Here is a 15910-nt window from a genome sequence, read left to right as displayed (position 1 = left end):
GAGCGCTCACCTGACATGCGTGAGGCACTGGGTTTGATCCTCAGTACCACATAAAGTAAAATAAAGACATTGTGTCCACCTATAACTAAAAAATTTAAAGAGAGAGAGAAATAAAATATTCCACAACAGGAAATAGATGAAATCTAAAATTGAGAATTGAGAGGTAGTAGTGGGAAAATTATCATTTAGAAATATGGATGCAATTATTGGAAAAAACAAGGTAGTAGGCGATTGTCTCTAGGGAGAGGAAATCAACGGTGGAAGAGGCAAGGTCAAGAGTTTATTTTGTTTTAACTCTCATAAAATTATTTGACTTTTAAATCCATGTACCTTAAAATTAATAAAGATCTAAAATAAAGACGATTAGGATGGCACTCTTAAAGTCAGGAAAAAATAGGATTTAAATTAGAAGCATTAGATAAAATGAGAAAAGATACTTCATAAAAGGTCATTGTTGTAAACCTTTGTCCGCTATATACCTTTAATATACAAATATGCAAAAAACGTTGATAATTTAAAAATATTACTGGAACCCTTTAACCCAGATCTTTCTTAGAAATTTACAGATTAAAAAGAGAATTTTTATATGTATATGGAATATTTGAATAATATTAGTAACTGTTAGAATGCATTTATTTATTTATTTATGCACATCCATATAAATATTTGCGTGTACATTCATATACTTCACTTACATTCTTTTCAGTTGACCTCAGAACACTCATAAAAGATTCTATTAATTAGGCCACATAGAAAATTTCAGTATAGTTGCCAAAGTACAATCACATATAACACACATTGCTGTACAGTCTCTGGCCACAAGGTAGTAAAATTAGAAAGGAGAAATAGCAAAGTGTCAGCCAAAAAGAAAACAAGCAAACAATTAGCCTGTAAATTTAAAAAAGCCATGTTTACTTTCTACAAGTAAAAATGAAATTTTAACTAAAGTCATTAACTCTTTTGAAATGAAGGACAGCAAAGGTAATAGGACCCCCACACACACCGAAAAAAAAGGAACTAAAAATACAATGGAATAATTCTTGAGAAAGAAATGTATACAGTTATTAGGAGGAATTAATTAAAAAGAAAGAAATTAGAATATTTAATCAATAAATCGATTTTCTTGAGGTGAAAAAGGGGAATAAACTTGCTTTTGGTAACCTGAATGACCAAAAAGAAATGACATGCAAGTACACAAAATTAAGAAAAGGGATGAACTATAAATCCATACCAATAATTTTCAACTTGTAGATGAAATGGAAGATGCTCTAAAAAATGTACATTACTGAAAGTGACCTTTTCAAAAACAAAAACTACTTTATGTGGATCTAAATTTTTTTACTGTGATAAAATAGGCACAATATAAAATGTGCCATTTTAACGACTTTAAGTGTACAATTTGGTAGCATTAGTTCACACTATTGTGCAATCATCACCACTATCTAGTTCCCAACCTCTCCATCATCCCCAGCAGAAATTCTGTAACCATTAAGCAATAATCCTCCATTCCTGTCTTCCCAGAGTCTTGTTACCTCTAATATACTTTCTATCTCTACATATTCGCCTGTTCTAGTTATTTCACATATATAGACTTACATACTCATTTGTATTTTTGTGACTGCCTTATTTCAGTAAGCATGTCCTCACAGTTTATTCATGTCATAGCATGTAGCAGAACCTCATTCCTTTTTATGGATAAATAAGTCCCATTGTGTATCTATCCTACATTTTGTTTTCCATTCTTCTGTTGATGGAAGTTTGGATTGTTTCCATCTTTTGGCCATTGTGACTAATGCTGCTCCAAACAATGGAGCCAAAAGTGACTTAAAGAAGTAGAAAACCACAACAGACAGACTACTACAGAGGAAATTAAAATTAGTGAAAAAAAAATCTATGTTTAAAAAGCTCTTTGTCTCAGCTACAGGAAAGTTCCTCCGGACCCTCAGGATATATAAAGATTCCAGACCTGAAAAGTGTGGTAACTTCCCTCGTCATTCTATAAGGCTAGCATAACCCTGACGAGACAAAACTCAAAATAAATGGGCTAAAAAGAAACCTATGAAGAAACATCACTGAAAAATACAGATGCAGGGCTGGAGTTGTGGCTCAGGAGTAGGGCGCTCGCCTAGCACGTGAGAGTCGCTGGGTTCAATTCTCAGCACCACATAAAAATAAAGAAAACAAAGATATTGTGTCCAGCTATAACTAAAAAAATTGTAGTTGGACAAATAAAAAAATAGATAGACGCAAAAATTCTAAAATGGGAGTTCCAATGAAATATTGACAAATGGAATCTATCTGCATATTTAAACACTAATTCTAATAGGACTGGCCAAGTAAGGTTTGTTCCAGGATTTTAAGTTGTTCAATGATACAAAATATCTTATTGTAATTTAAAATTTACTATTAAAGAAGAAAAGCAATATAATTATCTCAAGTGTAAAACAATATTCTGACTAAATTTCAACCTCTCTGAGCAAATTTAAAAAAAGAAAGAAACATCCTTCAGTAAACATTATCCTTAATGGTGAGTTAATGGAAGTGTTCCTATTAAGTGTCAAGAAGACTTGTTTTTGCCACTATTACATAAATCATATTGGATACTCCAGAAAGTTAAACCAATGCAAGCAGAGAGAGGAGGTGAAGACACCAGGAATAAAAAAGGAAAAGCTGTCTTGATTTGTAGATGGTATGACATTCTAGAAAAATCCGAGAGAGTTTACAGAAACAAAACAAAACAAAAACACCATAAAAAGAGAAGTTTTAGTAAGACCAATCCTGTTATGGTTTGGATTGAGGTGTCCCTGCCAAAGCTCCTGTGTTAACTGGGTGGTAACTGTAGGCAGGTGGGGCTTGCCCCGAGGAGGCAGGTCGCTGGAGGTGCTCTGGAAGATGCATCTTCCCTGGGGTCCCTCCCCCATCCCTCCAGCCTTTGCTGCCAGACTCTGCCTGGAGCTGAGCACTTTTCTTCTGCTGGTCCCCTCCCCTCTCCTCTGGCCCAGAGCGATGGAGTCAGCTCTCTGTGGACTGACACCTCTGAAATCGTGAGCTCCTAATAAACTTTCCCACCTCCAAGTTGTTCTTGGCAGATAATTTGGTCACAGCAACTAAAAATCTAACTGAAACACACACTCAGACAAATGGTAGTTTTCCTTTACACTGGCATTAAGTACTTTAAGACTTCATGGGAAAAATGGACACTTTCACATCTGCCACAACAAATACTTTTAAATTGACTTACAATGAGATAAAGACAAATATTAAACTTTAAAGAAGCGTAAGCTAGATAAATGGAACAGAGAGTACCTTGTTCATAAATCAAGAGACCCAATATTGTTAAAATGTCAATTGTCTCATTAGCCTGTGAATTCCAATGCAAATTCCATTTGGACCTTTAGGAAAACTTAGTCAACTAATTCTAAAGTGCACCAGTAAGAGGAAATGAACAAGAATAGATAAAAGATTGAAAAATAAGGATAATGAGAGAGGTACTGCCCTGCTTGATAACAAAATAAACTGCAAGGCTGTAGCAATTAAAGCAGGGTAATGGCTATGTAGGGAGAGATAAGTGGAAAAACATCCATTTATGTGGAGAAATTTATTATATCACCCAAGTGGCATTTCAAATTAGTTGGGGGAAATGATAGGACATTTGCTGTTCAATGCAGAACTAGATTCCTACCTCACATCCCATACACCAACAGATTTCTTGTGAATTAAAGAATTTTTTAAATAAAAACTTTGGGACATAGAAGAACATAGTGAAGAATGTAACCTCTTACTGACAGGGAAGACTTCCTGAGCAATGCTACGCTCCAGAAGGGCTCTCTGAGGCCAGGCTACAGTCCAGCGAAGGGCCAAATCCAAGCCCTGCAGGCTGCCTAGGAGGCCCCTCCCTACCTCAGATGAGAACCATCCAGGGACAGTGAGCATTCCAGGGTGCTCAGTCGCTCAGACGTGCTCAGTCACACAAAGCCCTGTTTAGTGAGCCCGCATCTAGCACACTAGGCAGCAAGCAAGCCGGACGTTTCAAGGGCTTTAAAATGCCACTCCTGAGCTAACCCATACTAAAGACCCCAAAACATCACCATGCACTCCCCCCACGAGAGTAAGACATACAAAGCTCTTCTGAATTTCTACAACACACATGACTTCCGCTAGAGATTTCATTTAACACATTTGAATGAGCTCATAGTTTATAAAAACTGATGGTACATAGCATTTCATTCTAACCAGCGCTGTCCAATAGAACTTTCCATGATGGTGGGGTTATCCTGTATCTTCCCTGTCAAGTAGCCACTAGCCACGTGTGTTTGTTGACACTTAAAATGTGGTTGGTATAACAGAGGAACTCAATGTTTTATTATAGCCTAATTAAAGTATAAATGGTCACATGTGACTGTGGTGAATGTGTTGGATGGACAGGTTTTAACTTTTACCAGTCTCAGCCTCAAAGCCTGGTGGAAGTTCATCGTGAGCCCACAGAGGATATAAACCAGGATTGCTAGGCAAGGAACCAGGAGAGTATGCAAAAACTAATTGCACATTAGTTTCCTACTGGTACACAACTTCAGTGGCTTAAAACAACACAAATGAACTCCCTTACACTTCTGGAGGTCAGGAGGTTAGGCTTAAGTTAAGGTGTGGGCAGAGCTAGTTCCTTGTTTGTAGAGGAGGATTTGTCTCTTGATTTTCCCGGCTTCTAGAGGCTGCCTGAATCCATGCACCTTTTCCTCAAGCCTGCAGGTTAGCATTTCCAAAATCTCTCTCTCTCTGAACTCTGCTTCTATCTTCAAATCACCTTCTCTGACTCTGACCTTCATGCCTCCCTCTCAAAATGACTCTTGTGATTCCTTTGAGGCCACCAGAATAATCCAGATAATCTCCATCTCAAGATCTTAATTTTACCACAATGCCTCCTGACTTCTAAGGTAACATATTCAGAGATTCTGGGGATACAGATGTGGGCCTACTTTTGATGGCAGTGGGAGGGGCATTATTTAGCCTACCACCCAGGGTGACCAGCCTTCCTCATCCCATAAAACCTGGGCTAATGATCACTGCTAGAAGCTGACCTGGAGGCGGCCCCAACCAGGAAACCTCCGTGTGGACACAACACTGCCAAGTGAGGCATCTTGAATTCAGCACAGCAGAGTCGACACAGCAGGGATCCAGATACTCGGAGAAAAGATTGTTAGACCCAGCAGAGAGAAACTCCACCTCCAGTTCCTGGGAATGGTAGCCTGGCTGCAGCCTAAAATGCGGGGTGGGGGGTGGGAGGAGGGGGTGTCACATTGAGAAGCCAAGGTGAGAAAGTGGGGATGTCCGTGAGAGGAAGCCTGCACATTATCTTCTGGACATTGGAGAGGTATTGACTGTTTTTTAAGCTGCAAAGTTATATAAACAGAGCAATGTTTAAAGAAGATTAAGCTGGCAGTTGTGTGCAAGTGGGGCCAGGGGGTGGGGGCGGGGGAGGGTGGGAATCTAGTGAATAAATACAGGCAGGGAATGATTGGTCTCAGAGGGAGCAGGGGGAATGGGGAGAGAAGAAGATATGTGTAAGAAACATCCTGTCAAACAGAAAAGGCACTATAAATACCACTGCTGAGCTAAATCAAAAAGGGCAGCAATATCTTAAATCATTTTGGAAAAAATCATTTCCATTTTTATTGGTTTATACGCTCAAGGAATTGTGTAATTGTAGAGTCTGTTAAATGGTTTTTATTAATGCCTACAGCTGTCACTACACAATATACTTTTAACAGGAATACACTGAAACCTTACCATATATACATATTTAATATGTGTGTATATATACTTATATATATATGCATATATATACTTATATGTAATATATACTCATATATACATATATATTTAACATTCAGTTATTTGAAAGAGCATAATGGCACAGATATTTAATTTGGCACAGATAAGATGTGAGGCTCAGGATTGCTTTTCCAGTTGCAGCAGCAAATAAAATATATTTTCACCTTAGGAAGTTGTGACATTTATTACCTTTCACCTGAAAAAAAAAAAAAAGAACCCTGCTTTTGCTTACCAGATGGTCCCTTTTTCTATGGCTTGTGTGCCATCTGGAATTTGTTTTGATAAATCTAAACATTAGGGCTATGTTATCTTCCCAGCTAAATATAACATTTAGTTAATTAGCCTGGCAACCTATGCATGGCTCTCACATGCTGAACAACATAGTACTGTAGCTGTAGTTTGTATTTTGGTCACTGGGAATAAACCACCAAAGAAAAATCAATCTACCCCTAGTGACCTCTAGAACAATTTTGTAGGAGGAACCAGGCAGGCTGGAGTCCCCAAAGAGACTTAAGACTCCACCCTGAGGACTTGTGGGTGGCTGTGTCCGGAGGGATGGGGGATTTGGATATGCGTCAGATCCTGTATTATTGCTCAATGGGCTCATATCTCCAGGCACCTGAACATGGCCAGAAGCCTTATCTTCTTTCAGAAGTTCTTAATTTTTAGGATTGTACATACACATAAAAATGTGCAGTTGTTTTCCAAATTTGTAACAAAAGTAGCAGCCCTGTGCTAGCCTTTCCACTCCTGATTCCCTCTTAGAAAGTACCTAGTTCCCACGAGGTTAACAGTTTATTTTAATTTTTGCTTTCATATTTTTCAAGAACTTGCTTATGTTGCTATTTTCTTCATTTTTCTACTTTAATCTTTTCTCTTCCTTCTGCATAAGAAAACAATTGCTCTCATACATCACAATTTCCCTAGTCAATAGTATTTGTATTACTTTGACTATGGAAATATTATTTAAAGCTTAGCCATGTGGAATACTGTAATTAACTACATTTTCTTTCTCATTGGACCTTTTTTTTTTTTTTGCTTTTCTATCAGAATAATAACAATTTTAATTTTTCTATTTATGTTTTTATGTGCCAATTGCTAATTTATCTCCATTCTTTTAAATCTCCCCAAATGTAAATTGCTCCTCCTAATATTCAAACAGTAGGTCATTTTTTTTAAGAGAGAGGAGAGAGGAGAGAGAGAGAGAGAGAGAGAGAGAGAGAGAGAGAGAGAATTTTTTAATATTTATTTTTCAGTGGACACAACATCTTTATTTTATTTTTATGTGGTGCTAAGGATTGAACCCAGTGCCCCGAGTGTGCCAGGTGAGCGCGTTACCACTTGAGCCACATCCCCAGCCCATTATTCTCGTCTCTTGGATGCCATATCTTTCCTTATCTCTCTAAGGATATTAACTGTATTCGTTTTCTTCTGCTCTTTGCCTGTTTTTCTCTCCCCCTGCAGACCCCCAAGCTTCTTTTACTTTAACCCTTGTGGTTTATCAGAGCCTGTCTCAAATGAAAGGCATGGTGATCCTCAGCTACCCATTCACAGTTAAGAGCTGACATTCAGTGAGTTAGGTGTTTTCTCTCAGGCAGGTTATTTCTGTCAGGGGGTGGGCAGTGCCTATTTGCTAGTTATTTGTGTTTCTGGAACCAGACTGGGGAAGAGATGAGAGATGTCACTGTCCCGAGTGTTGACCTTCACCCTATTTTTGGTATGACAACACCATTCTTTTTTTCCATTTTTCTTCTTCTTCTTTTTTTAATGTTGATACTAGTCTCTAGATTTTTTAAATGTTTATTTAGTTGTAGATGAACATATAGTATCTTTATTTATATTTATGTGGTGCCGGGGATTGAACCCAGTGCCTCACACCTACAAGGCAAGCACTTTTCCACTGAGCTGCAGCCTCAGCCCTGACAACTCCATTCTTAGCTGTTCCTGCTGTCCTTTGGGCTATAATCGGAACCGGTAGCTGAGGATCACCATGCATTTCATTTCTGGCCCAGTCTCTTCTTTCAGTGTGGTGGGGTAGTTACCCACAGTATGAGGGTGGATGTGAAATTCAGATATAACTGATTCTTTAAATGACCTTGAAACAATATATCTGGGTTGTTTTTTTTTTTCTTTTGTTGTTTGTTTTAGTACTGGGGTTTGAACCCAGGGGGCACTTAACCACTGAGTCACATCCCCAACCCTTTTTAAAACATTTTATTTATAGACAGGGTCTTGCTGAGTAGCTTAGGGCCTCTCTATGTTGCTGAAGCTGCCTTTGAACTCACAGCCCTACTGCCTCAGCCTCCTGAGCTGCTGGGATTACAGGTGTGCTGCACCACTGTTCCCAGTTCAATATATCTGTTTTTAGTCTCACTTGGACCTCTACTTTTGTGTGTGTGTGGGATCAAATCCAATAGTACTTTACTACTGAGTTACATCCACAGTCCTTTCTATTTTATTTTGAGACATGGTCTCCTTAAGTTGTCGAGGATCTCACTAAGTTACCCAGGCTGGCCTTGAACTTTCCATCCTCCTGCCTCAGTCTCTTGAGTCTCTGGGGTTACAGGAGTGCACCACCATGGCTGGCAATGGACTTCTACTTTTAAAGGCAACTAGTTCCTCTAATTCTTGAGACTTTCTGATTTTATTCTGCACAAATCCACCTACTTCTAAAATTACTCCTTGGCCAGTTGAGATTTCATTGTTCTCAAGGATACAGAGCCATTAGCACAAACCCCTGTGATTTCTGGGTTTCAGAATCTGCTGCTGTCCTTTCCTCTCGTGTTCTGTGTCCTTTGACCCACCTGTTTAAATTCCATGTCTGGTATTCTAGTGAAGCTTTTGGAGGCAGTAGAGGTAAATACAGGACTTGATTTACCATATTTAACTAGATGTCCTTCTAGAGGACTTTCTAAGTGAATCTGAAGTTCTGATGATGAGGAAGGTCTTTAAACAAGGAAGTTGGGTGACAGGAGCCATCTTGGATGTGAGTGACTGAAGGGTAGATGATGACCTCATTGCAAAGCAGTCAGTTCTCAACACTTTCAGAGGGTTTGTCAATTGCACAACATTTTCTAGGGCTGGGTTTGGGGACTAAAGAGGGAAAACTGAAGTGGTAAATGTAAACAGTCCAGATTCCTGGTGGAATTTCTTCTTATTAATAGTTTTTAAACCTCACTGGCTTTAAAAAATTTTTTTTTTCCTGGAATCTTGTTGTGTTACCCAGCCTGGCCTCCAACTTCTAGGCTCAAGTGACCGTCCTGTTTCAGCCTCCCAAGTATTGGGATTATCAGCACACACATCTACCATACCCGACATTCATTGACTCAATTTGTTGCAAACAGAGGAAGTAGGTATATTAGTACATTTTCTGTTGTTATGACAAAATAGCTGAGGTGGGAACTTTATAAAGAAAAAGAGTTGCTTAGCTCAAAGCTCTAGAGGTTCAAGAGCATGGCACCAGGGTCTGCTTGACTGATAGGGCCTCAAGGAAGATGAGAGCACAATCCAGAGGAGATCATGTGGTAAGATAAGAAGCCTGAGCCAGGAACGGGTCAGTCTTACTTTTAAAAAAAAAAGAAAAAAATTCACTCTCATGAGAACTAAATCACTCCTCAGGACCAGCATGAATCTCTTCTGAGGGTGATGCTCCCAATGACCTCAATGTCTCCCACTAGGCCCCGCCTCTCAGTATTGCCACACTGGGACCAAGTTTCCAATGCATGAAACCCTGGGGAACAGAGTACTTCTGAACCATAGTAATAAGTAACAAATGATAGTTATTATTTTTCTTTCTTTTTTTTTTTTTTTTTTGGTGGTTGTGGGGAGAACCAGGAGTTGAACTCAGGGGCACTCAGCCACTGAGCCACGTCCCCAGCCCTGTTTTATATTTTATTTAGACACCGGGTCTCACTGAGTGGCTTAGCACCTCACTGTTGCCGAGTCTGATTTGGAACTTACAATCCTCCTACCTCAGCCTCCCAAGTTGCTGGGATTACAGGCAGGTGCCACCGCGCCCAGCATTTCTTGATGGATATTTTGGAAAGGCAGAGTTCCCCAAAACAGGGCGAGTGACTCTAAGATTCAATATACCCTGCAGGCCTTTCTCACTAGATGTTTCCAATTTAGCTTGCTGGCCACCTCTCTGAGAACTTCCCCATCTTCCCAGATCCCTGGTGTTTGTGAAGGGACAATGGAAGGGCCATTGGAAACAAAAAGAGAAGCCACCACCCATGGCACGTGCCTCTGGCCTCCTTATGATAGCAACGGGGAGACAGCTTTGACTGCTGTGTCTTGGGCCAGTAAATTCCTTTTCACTTTACCTAAAAACTGATTTATGTCTCCAAGCTTATCACTCGAGTTATTTTATTTCTTTACTTCTCTTCGAGACCTCTAAATTATATGATAAAAATAGGGCTTGTTTGAGTCATTTCTCTAAACGGTCCAGCTGGATGAAATTATTAAGTCAGCTAATAAAGATTATCTTTAAAAGGAGTCCCAAGACACTTAATAAGCATTAGTCATGTTTAATGACACTGCCTTTTCACATGTCACCCAGAGGTCTTAGGAAGCAATCGCTCATTCCCAGGTAGTGTATACAGAATGTAGTATGTGTTGATGCTCAAAAGTGCAGATTGAAGTGACTCAGCCAATGTTACCTGGGAACAAATATATTTCTGTGGCGTGCTCTCTACCCTACACACATGCATCCTCTTGAACTAGGAGTTCCTGGGCTAAAGGGATTCTTTCTTCCTTGGCACACGCGTTCTCTGTGGTGAATGTAGTGAGTGGTGTCTTAAACTAAATGGAACAGTGGTTGGGTACATTGCAGAAAGGATGATTTTGCTTGCTGAGTGTAAGCTTAAACTTTTGATTGATTTAATGATTTTGATACAGGGATTGTCCAGGGTTCTGGCTCTTGCAGTTGCTTTTCTGCTGCCACTGTGGCCCAGAACAGCATGAAGCAGTGAGAGGAGCATTGTCTGGACTTTGGAATCAGGCATAATTGGGATTAAGTCTTGGCTCAGACACTTAACAGCTGTGTGACCTCAGGCAAATTACCTAACCAGGCTGAGCCTCAGTAGATTTATCTGCAAATATGTACATGACTGGGCTATTGTGTAGATGGGAGGTCATGTAGATAATAGCACAAAGTGCAACCCATGGAAGTTCCTGTATAAATAATGGCCATAATAACATAACAACAACAATAATGATTTCCACTACTCTAATGGACATGAGAACACCAAATCAGTTGTTAGTGACTGCCTTGCACATCCTACACCCAGGGAAACCACTTAGAGTAAGAAGTTGCTTCACCATAACATAAGGTATCTATGGGTGCGGCATAAATGTAGGTAATGCCTAAAGTCCTATCTATATCATTGAACCTAGCTTGACACAATTTAAGCTACATACCCTGTTGGCTCCAGCCTGCTTCTTATGTAAGAGCAATTTGCCTTGTAATCTAATCTTTGAGGTAAAAACCCTTTCCTGGTGGGATCCAGTCAGCCCCTTTAGAATTCAGTGAGATCCTCTGCACAGTGCCAGGTCCCAACTCAGAAGATGCCTCTGATTCTCTCCCTGCCTCTCTGGTGGGACCCCCTTCCCGAGGTCCCCTACCTATGCTTTCATTCCTGACACCCCAGGTTAGTCATCTCACCTTCCTTGGCCTGTTTCCTCATCCTTAAATGTCATGACTGGGGCAGCCAGATGATCCCAAAGGGCGCAACTTGAGAAGGAGCGTGAACTCCGAGACTGGCTGACCAGTGCTGGGTTTCCAGCAGGGAGAGATTCCTTTACCTAAAGAGGGAACCTGACCGAACTTCTATAGGAATACACCACAGAGAACTCCACCTTTACCTGGATTCATAAATGCACTAATTTAAAAAACTGTAGATAAACAGAAGAAAGATCAATAGAATAGAGAAAAGGGAACAGGGAGAGGGAGAAGAAGAGGACATGGGAGAGTATGGGGAGACTGAAATGGAGCACATTATATTCCATGCTTATATTCCACGTCCAAATGAACCCTAATATTGTGTATAACTACCATGCACTCATAAATAATCATAAAAAAGAAGAACCTGCTTGATGGGTTTCTTTCCAGAAAGCTAAAGTCCTTGGTGCTGCTCTCAGATGCTCCCTCCCTTCTCCTTGAGTGAATCAAAGCTCCCTTTCATTGATTCTTATTTTATCAGCAAGCTCTTCCCCAGACTCTATGGATGGGCTCTGACCTATAATCAGGCCCTGATCTAAGATCTATGATCTATGGTTTCTCTGTGTTCACCCATAATTTCTTTCTTTTGGTCTATCTGCCAAATCTTGGCCCAATAAGAATTTAATAATGGAAATTCTATTCCTAATGGACACTTGCCTGGTTTCTTATCTTTTAAAAATATTCTTTTATATCTATTGTCTTATAGGATTCTTCCAACAGCCTTACGTGGGAAGATGTTTCCCTACAATTGATAAATGTAGATGGTGTGATAAGGGATGGGACCTGGATTAAAACCTGGATCTTCTGACACCAACTATTCTTCAGATCTTCAAAGTCCTTATGTCCATATTCTGTCAATACCCTTAGGACTTAGGATAATTTTTTTTATCACCTGTAAAGTTTGACTATTGCAATAAAAGTAGCCCATCAAGCAAGGGTTAAAGGAACATAGAAATTCATCTTGCTTCTTGAAATGCTGACATAGGCTTGTGGATATTCACAACAGGGAGGCACCTTGGAAATCATCAAGTCCAACCCTGCACATTATACAGATGAGTAAATAGGTCTCTACAGGAAATGTGCTTTGTCCGCCGTCGCAGGTTAAGTTTGGCGGCTACCTGCAGAACTTTCAGGAAATGGAAGGAAAGGTAAATAAACTTCTTAGACCAGTGCAGATTCAACCCGCTCACAGACCCACACCCTCCCCCTGGAGTATTATTGGGTTTGTAGTAGACACACAGTGGACTCTGATGATATGAACTCATGCTCCCAGGTCACTCCTAGGGATCTGAAACATCACCCTTCCAGGAAAATAAATGAGCCATGCTCCTTCTGCATCGTTCTGGTGCCTGTCCCCCTGAAGCTTCAACATAGCTGACTTAGGTGCAGTTAGCTACAGAGGGGAAGGGAGGAGCTGAATAAGACAGCACTTGAACCATCTTGGCTCTGGAAGCCGCTCTGGAACCTTTCTTAGTCACTGTGCTGTCATTTTCTGGAAGCTGCAGTTCCTAAGATCTCTCAGCCCCAGGCTCCTTGCCTGTCCACCTGCCTCCTCCTCCTGTCTTTCCTGTGCTCCCAGCATTCCCAGCTTCTGTATGCTCCCTGGCTGCTCTGCAAACCTTGCACAGCTCTTCCTGCTCCCCTGTGGGACCGATCCCCTCCCACCCCCACCTGGGTTCTCTCCTGCTCTGTGCTTCTCCTCTGCGCTCCCTGGGGCTGCCTCCCCTGGACCTCTGCTTCTGCATGTTTGGAAAGAAGCAAGAAAGTCTGTCTTGCGGGGTGTAGAGCATATGATTAAAATCACACTAGTATAGTGCCTATCCCAAAGGAGGCCCCCTATAATGGTAGCTATTAATATGATTTGCAGTGGTGTCTCCTCCACCGATTGCAGACTCCTAGAGGTTAAGGACCAGGTCATTCATCTCTGTATCCCTGTGTCTGGTACCTATTAACTGCTTAATAAATGTCTACAGAACAGAATGAAAGAGAACCATCCTGGCTTATTGTGTCTACGAGCATCTGCTGCTCACAGTCCTGGTGGTTTCCAGACTGTTCGCTAGAATGATGCTTTACCCAGCCAGAGATGCCAGCCTTCTGACTGGCTCCTCTTGTGCACCAGGACTCAGCCTTATTACCAGAGGAAAGGGTGACCTTCACACAAACTCTCCTGAAATTGTTTAAAGAATAAATAAAAAGGGGAGAAAATAAGCGTCTTTATTGAAGATCATTCTAGAATGTCAGAATAAGGATTTAGGATGAAATGGTTAGAATTGCTGGTCACAGACACAGTTTTGCTCAAGGGCTGATTCTGTCCAGCTGGGTGGTAGCCGTGGCTCCTCACATACTAGTCACCCTGGCTGTGGGTCTGGGCCTTGTGAACATGAGCTGCCCCCCAGTCCCCATGTGCAGAGGCACATGTGGGTTGCACACAAAAGTGACTTTTGATTCAGTTCAGAGATCAGGTTTGCTGAGAGGTTTCCAATTACCAGAAAAATTTATCCTGTGACAACTTTTATGGTGTGAGAGGCTAGGGTACTGCAGAAAATCAGCCAAGAGCTCTAAAGTTCCACCCTTGGGTCGGGCTATCAAGACCATCAAGTTCATGTGCTCACCCCTGGGTGAAACAACAGAAAGAAGTGGTGTGTGGCAAAGGTTGATTTGGTCACTAGAATAGCAAGAGCCGTAAGCTTTACAGTTTGCCTGAGGTACTTAATTTCTCATTTAATTTCTGACTTTGGAAAGTGATGTTTGCCTTTCCAAATCTCACCCATTCCTTCACAAAACCAGGCCAAGCATCTGTTTCACAACACATCCCATCCTCTGGCCTGTTTTCGGTCTCCTGAGCATGCTCTCTGAAACCCTAGGTCCCTGTATCTGGCCCATCTCTGGCGGTAAGTGCTGTCATTTCTCTTTTGCATTATTGTTAATTATAAAATCTCTTGCTGGGTTCAGTGGTGTATGCCTGTGATCCCAAAATTCAGGAGGCTGAGGTAGGAGGATCACAAGTTCAAAGCCAGTCTCAGCAACCAAGTGAGGCCCTGAGCAACTTAGACCCTGTCTCAAAAGAAAAAAATAGAAAGGGCTGGGAATGTGGCTTGACGGTTAAGCACACCTGGGTTTGATCCTAGGTATCATTAAAAACAAAAACAACGTTTGTGTTTTTCCATCAGACTGCCCTGCAAACTCCCATTTGGATAAAAATCCCCTTATTTCCTCATGACACATAGCACCGTGCCTCGGCTGTGGGGTGTATGGTAAATATTTCTTGAATGAGCAATGGAAAAACTGAAGTAAAACCTACGATGAGACTTCAAAAACTACAAAAACTTTTAAAATAGTGGAAAGTCTCATCTAATTATTTAAAGATAAAATTATCAAGTGATTTAGAAAACTAAGATAATTCTTTGGAGGACAGGAAAAGTCTTTGTTCTTTTAAGCATACCTGTCTCTTGTGTGACACCCTCAAGGAATAGACCCAATTTTTCAGACCTTTCCAATTCCCGTTAACTAGCACATATTTAGCATATTTTTTTCTTTCCTGTTTCTTTTAAGGATGGAAATATTTTTTACTGTTTTACCTATTAAAGAGTGACACATGTTTGATGTAAAAATTTAAACAATGTAGAAATGTAAAGTAAAAAGTATCAAGTACACCATAGGTCCATGTGGAAAGAAGATATTCATGAATGTTTTTCCACAGTTTTAATGCAATGTAAGTGGTATATTTATTCTCTTTCATCTATTCTATCTGTAATCTGCTTTAAAGAAAGCTATGCAATACCATGGCCTCCTTTGCACATAGATGCAAGTAGGTCTCCCTCACTCCCTAGCAGCCACACAGTTCTCTTTATTACCTCTTTAGAACTCTAGGCAGGTTTCAATTTTTGCTATTAAAACCACACTGCAGAGAAATTCTGGCCCATAAATCTTTTTTTGGCATGTGAGTATTTCTCGGGTTACCTTCAGACATGGAATTTATGTGTTGAAGGGTATAAACATTTAACATTTTGATAGATTCTGCCAAATTTCCCTCCAAAAAGTTTTTGTTTTTCCGATCTATATATCCCCAACATGAATTAAGAAGGCCTTCTGGGCTTCCCTACCTTTGCAGTCTTTACTGGCATGTGTTGAAAAACTCGTATATTTTACATGATACTTTAGTTATGTAAGGGACTGCTGCTGGCTTTTCCAGGTTTCTTTTTTCTTTTTTCTTTTTTTTTTTTTTTTCTTTTTTACATAGAATGTGTATTCTTTGACCTTCACAAATAGTTGGTGGGATAAGTAGGGAGGCCTTATTGTTTCTGTTTTGGAATTTTAGCCAGGAAGACTTACCCAACAAGTCAGTGTCAAAACCGAAGTGGG

The sequence above is a fragment of the Spermophilus citellus genome (assembly GCF_964194105.1).
Source record: "Spermophilus citellus genome assembly, chromosome: 13".
Classification (NCBI taxonomy): Eukaryota; Metazoa; Chordata; class Mammalia; order Rodentia; family Sciuridae; genus Spermophilus; species Spermophilus citellus.
This window is presented reverse-complemented; position numbering follows the sequence as displayed.